General features: G+C 38.2%; 1 protein-coding gene across 1 annotated transcript in view; it reads right to left on the bottom strand.

The window, feature by feature from the left end:
• LOC117480768 (myelin-oligodendrocyte glycoprotein-like) overlaps positions 1-5,679 on the bottom strand; it is a 51,428-nt gene extending 45,749 nt beyond the window's left edge. Inside the window, exon 1 of the mRNA XM_034128221.1 lies at positions 5,523-5,679. The gene's annotated coding sequence lies outside the window, so the exon portion shown is untranslated. The remainder of the gene's footprint in view (positions 1-5,522) is intronic.
• Positions 5,680-15,479: the final 9,800 nt, after the last annotated feature.

Raw genomic sequence — 15,479 nt, forward strand, 5'->3', positions numbered from 1 at the left:
TTACACCTTTCTCAGCCTCTTCCGTTGCAAGATGCAGTCTCCCCACAGAGCTCTGGACGCTTGAGGTTTTCCGATGGGGAAAGTGGCTGTGATCTTGGGCCGGGTTCTGGGGCTGGTGATTCCCCTGAGCTCGAACAAGCCGCACTGACGGTGTCCCGGGCTGGGAGGTTAGCGCGGCCTCCTGTCCGATTTTTGGACTTTGTTATGGGCTGAATGACTGGTGGTTACGTGCTTGTGTGATTATTTTCTCCTGTGTATTCTATGCTGCATAATTGTTTTTTTTTCATGTTTCGAGTGTGCAGGACAGGGGAATAGGTTATGTCATACCTAGTTTGATGTTTTATTTGGGCTGTGGATGTGTTTTGTTTGTCATTGTTTTTATTCAAAGATTTTTTTTTTTCCGAATGTACGTCATGCCTGCATGTATTATTCTGCAGGGGTAGTGTGTGGTTTGTTATGTTTTTGGGGTTTTTCGTGGTTGTATTGTTTTTTTAATGTTTTGTTGTGTTCTCACCATGTGTGTGGAAATGGGGACATTTCTTTCAGTAAGGGGGGACGCATGTAAGCATTGGGTTGAGAGGTCATGTGTTGTGAGCATGCGCAGTCTGTGCTAGAGTGGTGAGAGAAAGGGTGTGGTGTGACTCGACGTTAAATAAACGGAGGCATCTGTGACGCTCCAAAAAGTACTAAGTTCCTGAGTTTTTGTTACACAGAAGTATTCTTGAAGCCTTAACACCTCGGACGTTACACTAGTAAGAAAGCTTTTCTCAAAAACATTTATATGAAAATTGCTAATATTATTTAAAGGAGTTGAACACATCTACAGCAGTAACATGTAACTGAGTTACAACTAACATTGGCTGTATATCAGGAATGCTGTAAGGAGCTTCTTTCCTTTTAGATCCACAGAGAGAGAGAAACAGAACGGCTTCTCCATCATCACCAAGACAGGTTTTGATTAAAGTATAACCGAGCCTCTGAGTGTGTAGATTTCACCGTGATTAACAACAGCAGCTGATTGTTATCAGATCTAAAGATAGACAGTCACCTGTTGTTCATAAAAAGCTGTGTTTGTTGTTCTGGCACATCTCAGAGACGCAGGTTCAGTATTTCTGCTTCTCCTGCTTCACCTGATGAGGGACGTCATGGTGAGAGAATTGTTCATAGAGCATCTCATACTGACAGATAAGAATGACCCACATTCAGTCATAGATCAGTGCAGACTGCTTACTGACTCTCCTGTTGTGACTGATCACTCAGAGGTGGAAAGTAACTGCACAAATGTGAAGTACTTGTACTTTACTTGAGTATTTCCATTGTATGCTACTTTATACCTCCACTCCAATACATTTACTTAACAGCTTTAGCTTCTTGGAACAAAATGCATCTCTAAAAACAGTTGACTAACTCTTTAAGTTACAAAAGAGTCCAATTATTTAAATAAAGGTTTTCTCCCCATACAAGATGTTGTTACACATGAGTTCATGTGTAACAACATAGACGCGAGTGTGTATAATGTATAATGTCAACATGGCTGTCAAATTCACAATCTAAATGTTTCATTTAGGGATTGAAAGAAACCTTCTCGCCCCAACGCAGATGTTCAAACTGAGCATTGAATGATGGTTTTAGAATGAACCTGCTCCATGTCTGGGGATAAGATACTGTTTGATGAATGTTGACATGTTTCTAAATAGTGATTGAGTTATAACAGGTAACACAGATGCAGAAGCAGTGGCCAAGGGGCTTCTGTGAGAGATGTAAGTCCAGAAGGGGAATACCAAAGAAGTTGACCTGTGATGATGAAACCATTTTGTAATGTGGATTTCTTAACAGATATTAGAGTAAGTGGGGTTTGAAATGTAGAAAGAACATATTACAGTTAAGTTAAGCTAAAACATAGTCATGTGATGAGACAGAATTTGATTTAGACAACATCTTGTCTCTAGCCTGGTAAATAATTAGAAGTAAAAGCCATAGACTTTATTTTTAGGTCATTATGGGGATAGCAAAGAACACAAGACAAGTTTCAAAAGGACAATTTAAATTCATAACAGAAAGACATTTGATGACAGTATGTTGGAATTCTGCGTTCATTTTTTCAGCTTGATAACATCTAAGCACTGACAGCTAGAAGCAGCATTGCCAGGTGCAATTGATGGGACTTCTGCACTAACCACTACTCAGACAGAAAGCAGCAGGTTTTTAATAAGGGCCTCCTGCAGACAGACAGCTCTGAGGCCAATGAGATAGAAACATGACATCTATCAGTCACATCAGTAGATGAGACTCCATACATCCCCCATGTAACATCTGTAAAGTGTTATATCTATATTTATTTATTTCAGTCACTGTGAGTTTCATCATTTGGCTGTAAGGTCATTGATCCTTCTTCTTATTCTTTAACTATACATGTTGAACGTTATTTAAGCCACTGGTTTACAGGGTGTGTCTGAGGACTTTCTCTCCTGAACCATCTCCTCCTGTTGAACCTCTTATGGAGAACAGGCACCACATTAAACCAAGATAAGAGAACGAGTTGGAAAGATGTTGAAACGTTGTTCAAGACAAACTTACTGAATCGCATGAGACACAAAAGAGAAACTAAAAACATATTTCATTAACGCGTTGTTATACATTGAAATGCCATAATGCCAAAAAGGACTTTACAAATCAAGGGTGACCTTTTGTTGGTGGATAAATATAAAGTTCAATGTGTCCTTCGTGAGGGGAAAATATTTCAGAGTCATGCTGAGTTGTCAGCTTCTCTACGTGGAGAATGTAAACTAGAATGTAATTAAACCCCGGTGGGCAGATTGGAGTTTTTCTCTCTTCACTTTACAAACAGAGAGAACCATGTTGACTGTGCCACAGAGGAAGTATGATTATTGGAATCGGAACAGAGTTTCAATACGACTTTTCGCACAGTGTAAAATAGTTGCTCTTTCTTAAAGTCAGAAAGAGTCAAACTGAACTGCAGTCAAAATACAAAAGTATTATCAGCTAAATGTACTTAAAGTATAAAAAGTAATCATTGTGCAGAGAAGGTCCTTTATGTGTAATGATATTTATATATGACATGTCTATCAAGAATCATTTTACTGTTGTAGACAAAGTGCTGATTTACTTTTTGTAAAATAATTAAATCTTTGACTTTTTTCTGACTTACTGAGTTAGTGCACTAGTTTAATTTTAAGAGAAGCATTTTGTTAAAAGAATAGCTAAAGCTGTTAAATAAATGTAGAGGAAAGACATTACATTATTTCCCTTTTAAAAGCAGTTGAGTAGTAGCATAACATGGAAATACTCAAGACATGTACAAGTACCTCAACGTTATGTGTGATATGTTTTTAAATATAAAAGAAGATCACAGATATGCAGCTGATTTAATGTTGATATCATTCAATAGTGATTCTTCTCTTCTTCCGTTTGAATTCAGTTCACTCTCATTACCATCTAACCAAAAATAAAAAGAGTAACGTAGGATACAGTCTAAGGCAGGGGGGTCCAACCTTTTTTCACGAGGGCCACATACAGAAAGATATTCTTAGTGCTGGGCCACTCACTCGAGGAATATTGCCTCATAAGTTCAGTTACAGCAAAAACATTCAAATGTAAGTAAATTATTCTTGATACTTGAAAATGCCTTAAGAAAAAAACAGCTCCCAGCTCTCCAGAGGGTTTCATTTAGTTTGTTAGCTGCTCATTTCTTAAAACAGAAGCCTCAGATTTCTTATAATAAGAGGAAATATGAAGGGTTTATTTCAAGGTTGTTATGTATATTTGTTATTGGGCTTTTTTCTTATCAACTTAGATTTGTTAGAACATGTTTTCAACTTTAAATGACTGAATTTATTTGAAAATGTGGCTTATTAACACATGAATACTGTGTAACATATTTGAACACATATATTTAAGAAGTACAATATAAGACAAGCAGAAGTTTATTATACTTAAGTCGTTATACTTTTTTAATTGAGTGAGGGCCGATTCAAAATGTTTTGCGTGCCGCATGTGGCCCCCGGGCCTTGAGTTTGACACCCCTGGTCTAAGGTATCAATATAGCAAACAATATAATAGCAGTTTATGTTTACTATAACTTCTCTATGTTGAAATGAATATGAGTTGTTTGTTTAACTGTTACGACTTCCCCTGCAAATACAGTTTTTGCAGCGTATGGCTCTCCTTGTTGGCTCAAGTCCACTGCTCTCAGTGTCAGTGAAGACTTTTAAAAATGCCATCAGGACAATATGACTTCTCACAGAGTGACACTTTGCAAGGGAGAAAGAAGATGTGTCCTAGCTGACCTGTCCTTTATCACAAGAGCAGAAGTAAAGACTGAGCATATGTTGACTTCAGCTCTCTGTGGTTATTTTCACACGGGTTTCACATGCTGTTTCTGCAATTATACTGTAGGCCTGCCATACAAAGCATCCCCCCAAAGAAAAATGTTTCTATTAATCCCACCCTCAAGCACTTGATGTAAAAATCCATTAGCTCATTTAGACCCTAATAATTAACACAAAACGGTAAAAGAGAAATATTTATAATTCAAAAGATGCTGACAAAGACTATAACATTTGTAAACATATATTTTGATTATTACATGACAAATATGTACAATTAAACAATAAATCTTAAAGGTCCCATGTCATGCTTTCTGGTTATTACCCGTCCCCTTGTGTTATGAAGGTTTTTCTGCATGTAAACGGTCTGCAGGAGCTCCAACAAGCCGTTTAGGACAGAGAGTGAATACACATACTATACATGCTGTATGAGAAACCAATGTGAGTTTGGAACATTGAACAATGTAAATCTATTCTAGTAGACCTCAACAATGGAATTATGATCAGTAGAAATGGCCATGACATGGGACCTTTAAATAAAAACATATATTAAATAAAAAAGCACTGAAAAAGAAGTGACGAATGAATGCAAAATCCAGGATTCGACACCCCAACCATCAAAATACGGAGCGAAAAGTTTAACCACAAGAGTCAAGTCTACATGAGCTACCACTAAACGAGTCCGACTCACAGAAGTCTGAAAATTACCATTAAGAAAACCGCAAAAATCACAAAAAATCGAGAGGGACAACATATACGATACGATACGATATTACTTTATTTGTCAGATCAAGTCAAAAAATACATGAAACACAAACAACAAACATTTAACATAACAGCACAATCAGTGAGAGAAAAGCTGCTCAAAGAGCCTTCAGCGTGCATATAGAATAGCCAATAGCGGACTATAAGGGCAGAGAATAAACAGGGCCGTCCCTGGAAGATCACGCAGACTGCGTGGGGCCTCATCTTGCGGAGGGAGCCTCAACTATGCGTTTATGAGGCGCAATTAGTGTGGCGCGGCACGGTTTCGCCGCTGCGAGCTGTTTCTTTCCAACTCGTTCTCTTATTTTAGTTTAATGTGGTGCCTTTTCTCTATAAGAGGTTCAACAGGAGAGAAACAGAAAGCAGCAGTAAGAGACATTTCCTCAATAAAGTATAAACATGTGTTCTTACCTGTAAATATTTGAGACTGTAGAGACCTCAGTGCTGACAGTTGTGTTTTCTAGATGTCATGGTGAATATGTCCGATGAAGCTATAGTTGGTGTTTCAACGAGGCTGTCTTGATGCAGAATCAGAGAAGGGAGTGTTCCTGCTGTCGGTTTTCTGTGGTCTGAGTATCCTGTGCAGCATTCACTTTGCAGTATATATAGTATGAGTATAGTTCAGGCTGTAGGGGAGGAGATAAAGTCCCCAGACACCCTGTAAACCAGTGGTTTAAATAACGTGTAACACGTATATAAAGAATAAGCAGTGGCGGCCGGCCCATAGGGGCGCCGCCCCCCCTCTTCCCACATTAAAAATATATATATATTTTTTTTAATTTTTAATTTTTTTTTAATTAACAAGGTAAATATTATATAATTGGTATCAGTAAAATGTATAATCTACAATAAAATCTCGTTTAAAATTGTGTTACGATGTCTAAAGTTACTGATAAGTCACATGTTTCCTGCCTGGCCTTGCCCGTACCCTCTCTCGTCTGGGCGCTATGCACAGCGCCCAGACGAGAGTGCAGCAAGTGAAGCAGAAGCCAACTGTTGCTATCTTTAAACTCGCGAGTTCTGATCGCTCAGTGATGATACTTATATTTCTAGAATCTGTGGAATCTCAGCTTGTTAGCATAAGCTTGTTTGTGCATATCCGATAAGTATATCGATTGATTTATACCTAGAGTGCGTTAGCATTTTTTCTTTCAGGGCTCATTTAGTTAGCTGCGTTTCCTCTGAGTAGGACACATGAATGTTTTTTTACATTTTAAGAAGCCCTGAGACACAGTTTCGTGAGAAAAAAAACGGGGGGAAAAAGCCCCTTAACAGGTTAAATGGGAATTAAATCATTTTAAGTAATTTTGAGTGTTCCCAAAGCCCCTACTGTACTGTTGCACAGTTTATGCTGTAGAAACTATGTCCAGGACAAGGTGTTTGGAAGTTTTGGAAGATTCATAGCTAACCACACTGAAGATTATGGAGGTATTGATCAGTCTTCTCATATTTGTAAGCCTCAATTTGTCCTTCCACCCCCCCCCCCCTCTAACATCACCAGAAGTCAGGGGTCTTTTCTCAAAAATCTTTACCGGGGGGGCGTCCCCCCGTTCTCCCCTAGTATTGTTTGGTCACCATTTCCACAGCCCCACCTAAAATATTTTCCACCAGCCGCGACTGGTAATAGGGATCTACAAACATGAAGCGACTAATGCAAATGCATACAGTGTGACAGCATGATAATCTGAGTCTGTGCTCATGTACACAGGATGTGGTTAGAAAATTGTCGCTGGGTTAGGAGAGTGTTGTGAAATCCTCAGCTCCACTTCCTTCCCACTCAATAAAGTCCATGCAATGTCAGTACTGCTTCAGCTGAAGGAAGCGACTGAATGGAAAACTCTGTGACTGAAGACATCCAAGGTAATGAATGGATATATTAAAGTTTAAGTATTTAGCACTATAGTTGCTTAGTTTCTTTTATAACCAGATGTCCCTCTGTTGTTCTCTCTTCAATAACCCTGAACAATGTGTACATGTTATACTCAGGCTTAAATTTCAAACTGCAGCTACTTTGCACACTTTATATCCGGTCTATAGTCTATAGTATGTTAGTCTATTAAAGTGTTTTCTCAGGCTTGTGCTCACTGCATTTCAGATTGTATTTAAAACTGCAGCTACTTTGCACACTTCATAATGTTTACATGCTGTTTTCAGTAGTGGGTTTGTAATTATAGGGTTTTCTAAATAATTCTGTATACTTCGACGTTGTGTATTTTTTATATTGTATCAAATATATGCTTCTATTGTTAATGTGTATATAAAATATACTTTATTTGTAAATGTTTCTGTCAGTCACGTCTCCCACAACAGTCCTGTTTACTATGTATTCTTCTTTCTGTGGATCTGTATGCACCACATAAACCAAAGCACACTCCTCGTATGTGTAAACCTACTTTGTAATAAAACCCATTCTGATTCTGGTTCTACGGAGCCGCTAAAGAGGCTTGAAAAAAAAAACATGTCGGCCGACGCAGCGGACGCACGACATCACGTCATTTTGTTGTTGGGGTAATCGACAGTGGTGTGGGTCCTGGTTCAGTTAAAAGGAAATATAATACAATGTTAATATCTGGCGCCACCTAGTGTCCGACGATCACTGTCCTCTGGTTGCTCTTTAATAAATGCTGTGGTCAAGACAGACTGTCATTTTCTAATTGTGTGTGTGTGTGTGTGTGTGTGTGTGTGTGTGTGTGTGTGTGTGTGTGTGTGTGTGTCCTCTCACCCGGAAAAGATGATCTTCCTCATCCTGCTGCTCCTCTTCCTCACCCCCTGTGTCTCTGGTTAGTTTACTCCTTTATTTCCCCCTAAGACTAAAGAAAACACACTTTTAGTTTCTCTTTTCTTCACAGAGCAGCATCTTTGAGCCCTTTTGTCAGAAGAGGTTTAGTGCTAGGCATTCATACAAGAGAACAAACACAGAGGAGTAACACTTTTATTGTATTTAGCATTTTGTGAAGAAAGCTAAATGTTTATTAAATAATGTAACAAAGCATGGCCCTAATATTCTTCTGTACCTTTTGTTTCCCAGCCTGCAGCTTTGCTATAAATAAGAGCACAATGTTACTGAAGGAAGCGTTAGTCCTGATGAGAGCTTCAGTAAAGCTTCACAGGAACATAGCTGCAGTTTAAAGAGTCCCTCTGTGTCTCCTCCATAGGAACGTAGCTGCAGTTTAAAGAGTCCCTCTGTGTCTCCTCCATAGGAACGTAGCTGCAGTTTAAAGAGTCCCTCTGTGTCTCTTCCACAGGAACGTAGCTGCAGTTTAAAGAGTCCCTCTGTGTCTCCTCCACAGAAACATAGCTGCAGTTTAAAGAGTCCCTCTGTGTCTCCTCCACAGGAACGTAGCTGCAGTTTAAAGAGTCCCTCTGTGTCTCCTCCACAGAAACATAGCTGCAGTTTAAAGAGTCCCTCTGTGTCTCCTCCACAGAAACATAGCTGCAGTTTAAAGAGTCCCTCTGTGTCTCCTCCACAGAAACATAGCTGCAGTCAGGGCCGGCTCTGAGTGGAGTATCAATCAGTAGATCAAAGTTGAATTCTCTTCTGAAATCTCTGCTATTAATGAATATACGTTAGTTGGTACTCCTGTTACTGCGAGGCTCACAGCTCTGCATGTGTACGTCCCTTTGATTCCACAGACACATTATTGGAAAGAAGACACCTTTTTTATACGTTCTTGAGTCAAATGAAGTACAAAGAGTAACAATTGTGGAAGTTAGTTTTTATATTATTTATTCAATTTATTTAATTTTTATATTATTTAATTAATTTCCTTTTTTATTTAATTTAATTGTTATTAATAGTTTATTTCCTAATTAATATAAAATGTAAATAATATTGTAAAAAATATATTACATTTTGATTAAATATGTATTATTTAACAGGGACAGTTTACATAAATAAAAAATATCCAACCATCCTTTTACAGTTTGCATCAACATATAAATACACCAAGAATTAAATTATTTATTGTAATAATTATAACCAGAAACGCTGCATGGCTGAAGGAGGCAGCGATCAGTCTGATGAGGAGCGTGCACGAGGCGGGCGTGCACGTACTGTATGGACTACGTGGGGGTGGACCCCAAAAGGATGAAGGCCCTGAGGAGCACCAGAGAAGCATGGTGCGCGCACACACACACACACACACACACACACACACACACACACACACACACACACACACACACACACACGCACACACACACACACACACACACACACACACACACACACACACACACACACACACACACACACACACACACACACACACACACACACACACACACACACACACACACTCACATTAATACATCCTTTACTCCACCTTTGGAAACACATATGCATACACCTTGTAACAAAAATAGCAAAAAGTAACATTAGTATTTTAACTCAAAATGAATATTATCAGAATCCCTTTATTAGTCCCAGAGAGGGGAAATGTACATTGTTACAAAGACAGCTTAATATGTACATACATTAAATATCATTTAGCTGATGCTTTTTTCCAAAGCGACTTAAAATAAGTGCAAAAACCGTAAAGAATCAAACTCCAAACAACAAGGAAAGAGCAGATATATTCACTTCAAACAAGAACATACCATAGGAAGTGCTGGTGAATCAGATACAAGTCCTACATTAAATCATCAAGTGCTTAGGTTTTTGTTTTGGTTTAACAATCAAATTCAGTGAGAGACATCAGTCTTTATCATCGCTGCTACTGTACAAAAATAATACAAAAATACATGTCTCTTGAAGATAAGCATCAACGCACCAAATACAAAAATCCTGACTCTTTACAAACCACATTTTGGATAATGGAGGAAAAAGAAAGTAAACTTTTTCTACACCTGTTCCTACATTATCATATATTACATAACTTCAGCTGCAATTCAGCTACACTTGAATTCCTTCGACTCCACCTAACTAGATTTAATTAAATTCATTTCTTCCTGCAAAGCATCTTTTCTTCTAACGTAGTTTTCTGAGACTTATCTTAGACGATCTTTGACTGGAATTGTACTGGGAGTAGATTTTTAAGTTGCGTACGACTCCTATACTCCAACCCACAAGCTGACATCCTAAGAAATGGACTTGTGTCATCTCCCGTTAAACTCAAGCGAGGAACAAGGCAGTCCCCTCTCTCCTCTCCTATTCACACCGGCCATTGAGCCATAGCTCGCACATGGGAGGAACCATCAACCTGTGGACTTTCTCAACGGCTGAAAGGGAGGACTTTCTACCTTGCTCTTGAAAGGATACGTGTTTTCCTTCAAAACAAACTAGCTGGAAAACCTTGTAGGACTTCCTGGAGCATACTGGTCTACAACATGATGGAGGATGAGGACACTTGAATATCATTTGGGCTGTGTTTCTATTTTCTATTCTTCTTTCTTTCTTTTTACTGTTTTGTTAGTTTTGCTGATAGTATGTCAAGTCTGTCTTGTTTATGAAGTGTTATTTTTATGCAGAAAAGTCTATAAAAACAATAAAAGAGAACAGGAACAAAAAAAAGAACAATCAAAGAAACAACAAAAGAAACAATATTAGAAACAAAAGGAGAATAAAAATGTGTTAAAGACAAATAACTAAAGAAATAAAAAACACCAAAATAAACAGACAAAGAAAACGAAAAGAAATAAACAATAAAATAATACATTATTGAAGAAGAAGGAACATAACAATGAATAAAGAAAAAATAAAGAATTACAATAGAAAAAACATATAACAGTATCAGTCCAACGTAGATCCAGAAGTCTCTCCGTCTCTCTGGTTGTGGACTCTCTGGTTGTGGACTCTCTGTTGGTCTCTGAGTTTGGAGCTCAGCAGCAGCTGTGGAAAATACACAGTTTAGTAACATCATGTTGACGGGGAGAAAACCTCTTTCAGACTATTCTGTATCAGATATTTTAATAACCTGCATGTTTATTTACCATTTCACATAGAGCTACCATCTACATATTTAAAAAGTTTTAATTTAAATACTCACCAGTCACATTCAGCCAGCATCTCCTAGAGTTAGTCCCATCAGGTGTGACGAGTATGTCACACCGATAAAACCCAGAGTCACTGGTCCTGAGTCTGGAGACATGAAGTGTGAGGCGTCCTTCTGTGAGGACGTCTTTGTCCCACTGGACTCGTCCTGAAAACTCTGGATCCTGAGACTCTGGGGATTCAACACCTTCACGTAGTTCAAACAGAACTGAGGTTCGGTCATTAGTATGAAGGAAACAGTAGGTAGAAATGGATCTGAGGGAAGTGTCTCTTCTGGTGCTGAAGGTCCACTCCAGGGTGATGTTCTGGTTCTCCTCTGCCTGATAGGAAGTCTGAGCCACATTCACTACAAATGTTCCTGTGGAGGAGACACAGAGGGACTCTTTAAACTGCAGCTATGGTTCTGTGGAGGAGACACAGAGGGACTCTTTAAACTGTAGCTATGTTCCTGTGGAGGAGACACAGAGGGACTCTTTAAACTGCAGCTATGTTTCTGTGGAGGAGACACAGAGGGACTCTTTAAACTGCAGCTATGTTCCTGTGGAGGAGACACAGAGGGACTCTTTAAAACTGCAGCTATGTTCCTGTGGAGGAGACACAGAGGGACTCTTTAAACTGCAGCTATGTTCCTGTGGAGGAAACACAGGGGGACTCTTTAAACTGCAGCTATGTTTCTGTGGAAGAGACACAGAGGGACGCTTTAAACTGCAGCTATGTTCCTGTGGAGGAGACACAGAGGGACTCTTTAAACTGCAGCTATGTTCCTGTGGAGGAGACACAGAGGGACTCTTTAACCTGTTAAGCACCAAGCCTGTTTTTCATGTTTCAGGCTCGAAAATGACATGCCCAAAACAAATGACTACAACTTAACTTCTAAAAGGGTTATATGAATAATTTATTTTATCAAAGCAAGGTTACATCTGTGAGTTGGATGTAGAAGTGTCAGAATCAATATAATTCAGATTTTACATAGTAAAAAACTGTAAATTATAGTGTCCGTCCAAAAATTATTTTTTACAGATAGTGAAAACTACCCTTGGATGATGGGTTAGTAGACTAAAAACTTTAGGAATCCAAAGTACAACATATAATAAGTACCCTGTATCAAGATTGATGCAAAACAAGTGACATTTGACCTTTTTAGAGAGGTTTAGCCAAAACCACCCCACCTCTGAGGTGATTTGGGTGAAAATGTTTTTTTTTTCATATCTCTGGCCCCCCTTGCTCGATTTTGATGGTTGACACCTCTTTCTGACCGTTAGAGCCAATAGAATCGAAGGGGGAGGCCCACACACACACATTGTGAAGAGAAAAGGTGGGGGCTGCGCGCATGTAAATGTCCAGCAGAGTGAAGCGATCTCTCGCTCTGGCATTTGGAAACGAAAAAGCAGTTTTATTGCTTATGGATTATCAGAAATAATTTGAAAGAGGACACAGACACATTGGATTAACCTATAGATTAACTGCTGCATCGTTTTTATGCCATTGAAGACCAGTTTTGACCAAGGTAAGCCATGTTAGCGTTTCTAGCTACTTAGCTCCACATGTTATGATGTACGCTTTCGTTTATAGCGTCGCAAATGTTTATCACTGAGTGTTGAGGTGGGCACCACTATAGATTCAGTGTCTCCAGGACGCGTCTATCGTTTTTCCAACCCAGTTTAGATCCCACTTCCGCATTACGCAAGCATCGACGCAGCGTTACGTCACAGCATCAACCTGGCGTCACATCCCTATGGTTACATCACTGCCTCACGCGACACACCCGCGAAATCTGAATCTGACAAGCGAAATACCGTCCTTTTAAACGCCGCATAATATACAATATACAATATAATAGTGCTTCTTTGTCAATATGACTGACGACCACACTTATGCAGTGCTGAGGTAATGTTAATTCATCATTTAATATTAATTCCTGATGGATATAAGAGGGATACATTAGCAAACATCTGTATATATAGCCTATATATATATATAATGTTTCGTTTTTTTGTTTGTCATCTAACATATTAACGTTTTCACCTTCTGTTTAGGATGTAAAGGTATCTATTTAATATTTTATTTAAAGGTAGACATTTATAATATGTTATTTTGTTATATAATACAACATATAACATTTGACATTAATAACATATTAACGTTTTGCCATGTAAAAATAAAATGTTGGGACATTTATAAAAATGTATTCCTTTACATAAAAGTGCTTTCCAGAGGTGTAAGAAGTGATAAGATCTTGTACTTGAGTGTAGAAATACTCAAGTATAAGTACTAAAGTATTAGCATCAGAATAGTGACATGCCCAAAACAAATGACTACAACTTAACTTCTAAAAGGGTTATATGAATAATTTATTTTATCAAAGCAAGGTTACCTCTGTGAGTTGGATGTAGAAGTGTCAGAATCAATATAAATGTTTTTTATTTTAACCTGTTACGCACCATTAAACGCGTCATTTGCAGGAAACAACGTCTAAGGAATCTTAATATTTAATGAAACTATGAATGTTTTATATCCATGTAACGGGAAGAAACTCAGCTAACTGATCTTTTTAATTTTTTTTTCCAAAAAAACCCCACAATGCTAACACTCAGCCTCTGAATTATCCACGAGCGAAAAAATGTAACCTGAAACGGCACTTAAACTCACAATAACTCCCTTATTACTTATCCCAGATGCACAGCCAACCACTCGTTTTTGGTGTCCTGGAGGCGTCTATCGTTTTTCCAACCCAGTTTAGATTTAACCACGCCCACTTCCGCATTACGCAATCATCGACGTAGCTCTACGTGATAGCGTCAGACTTCATCTTCGGCAGTTATAGCTGTAAAGCAGAATATTGAATAGTTGGTTTGACTGAAAGTAAACGATCCTATAATCAAAGCCATATCGAAGAGTCCTGAGATTGTATTACTGGTGTTTTATCATCTATAATAGCCTGTGTGTATCCTCAAATTTCGTTTTCAGGACAAACAAAAGACGTTTTAAAGATCTTATCAGCTGGTGTAAGTGCAGAATATTGACTATAACCTTAACTATTACTGTGTACTTCATTTATCTGACAGCATTATTTAATGATACTATTTTATATATATATATACACTTTTATTAATTCATTTATATACACACATACTGTTTTTATATATATACACACATTTATAAACATATATATATATAAACACACACTTATATGTACTCACACGTGTATTCATTCATTTATACACACAGATTTATTCATTCATTTATACACACACTCACATATACACTTTATATTAATTCATTTGTACACACACATACATATATATATATATATGTGTGTATAAATAAACACACACAAACAAAACAACACAATATAATAAACACAGTTGCAATAATCATTTGTACACACACACATAAATATATATATATATATATATATATATATAAACAAAACAACACAATATAATAAAAACAGTTGCAATAATAATGACATAATATGATATGATCAATTCTACCCTTTTGTTTTTGCTCCCATATTTCAATTAAAAGATATTTGTCAAAATCAATATTGGTGGGGGCTCTTTTGCAAAGATTATCAATAACACCACCTGACAGTTGTTGCAGATTATACATCATTACTTGTTACTTACACACATGTGCGATGGTCCCAAAAAAGCCAAAATCTGCACTGTAAAAATATATATACATTTAGGCACTCTGAATAAGGGTTGACTGTAATAATCATGCCTTTTAATTGGTGTATATGTCTCACCAGGTGAAGGCTGGGACAGTGGGAGGGGTGAGGTAGGAGCAGGGGACTGCTGAATGCTGAGCTGAAGTCCCAGGATACAATCCCAAGTTGACTGCATGATCCACTTACCTGTTTGCATCAACTGCAGGAGGTCAAGCAGGGGTCATGTGATGTCCTTAAAGGCCCTGACACACCAGGCAGTCACCAGAGAACTCGCCGACACCCGACACCGACAGTTCCATCGACGAGTTCTCCTGCGTATTGGCCGTGTGTCGCACTGGAAATCACCGCAAAGACTTCAGTCGAGCACGTACGAACTGCGCATGCGTGAGTGGCAATAACTCTCCTTACCAGCAGGCGGCGGTAGTGTGTATTCGTCATTCAAAATAGGCAACAAACGGAAGACAGAGAAGAAGAACAGACTGATATAAACAAACAAATAGCATGTGCGTTCCATTTTCACTCTCGTCCATCGAAAACATGTTTTAGAATATAAAAATACATGAATGATGAAATGAGCACATAAAGTGCAGACATACTATCAAATCACAGTTAATAGACCTGCATCTGATGATCGCAGTGTTCTGGCGGGTGTGTAGTTTATTGAGTCAGCAATGTAATAATGGCCACTTCTTGCTAAATTTAC

The sequence above is a fragment of the Trematomus bernacchii genome, unplaced genomic scaffold (assembly GCF_902827165.1).
Source record: "Trematomus bernacchii unplaced genomic scaffold, fTreBer1.1, whole genome shotgun sequence".
NCBI lineage: Eukaryota > Metazoa > Chordata > Actinopteri > Perciformes > Nototheniidae > Trematomus > Trematomus bernacchii.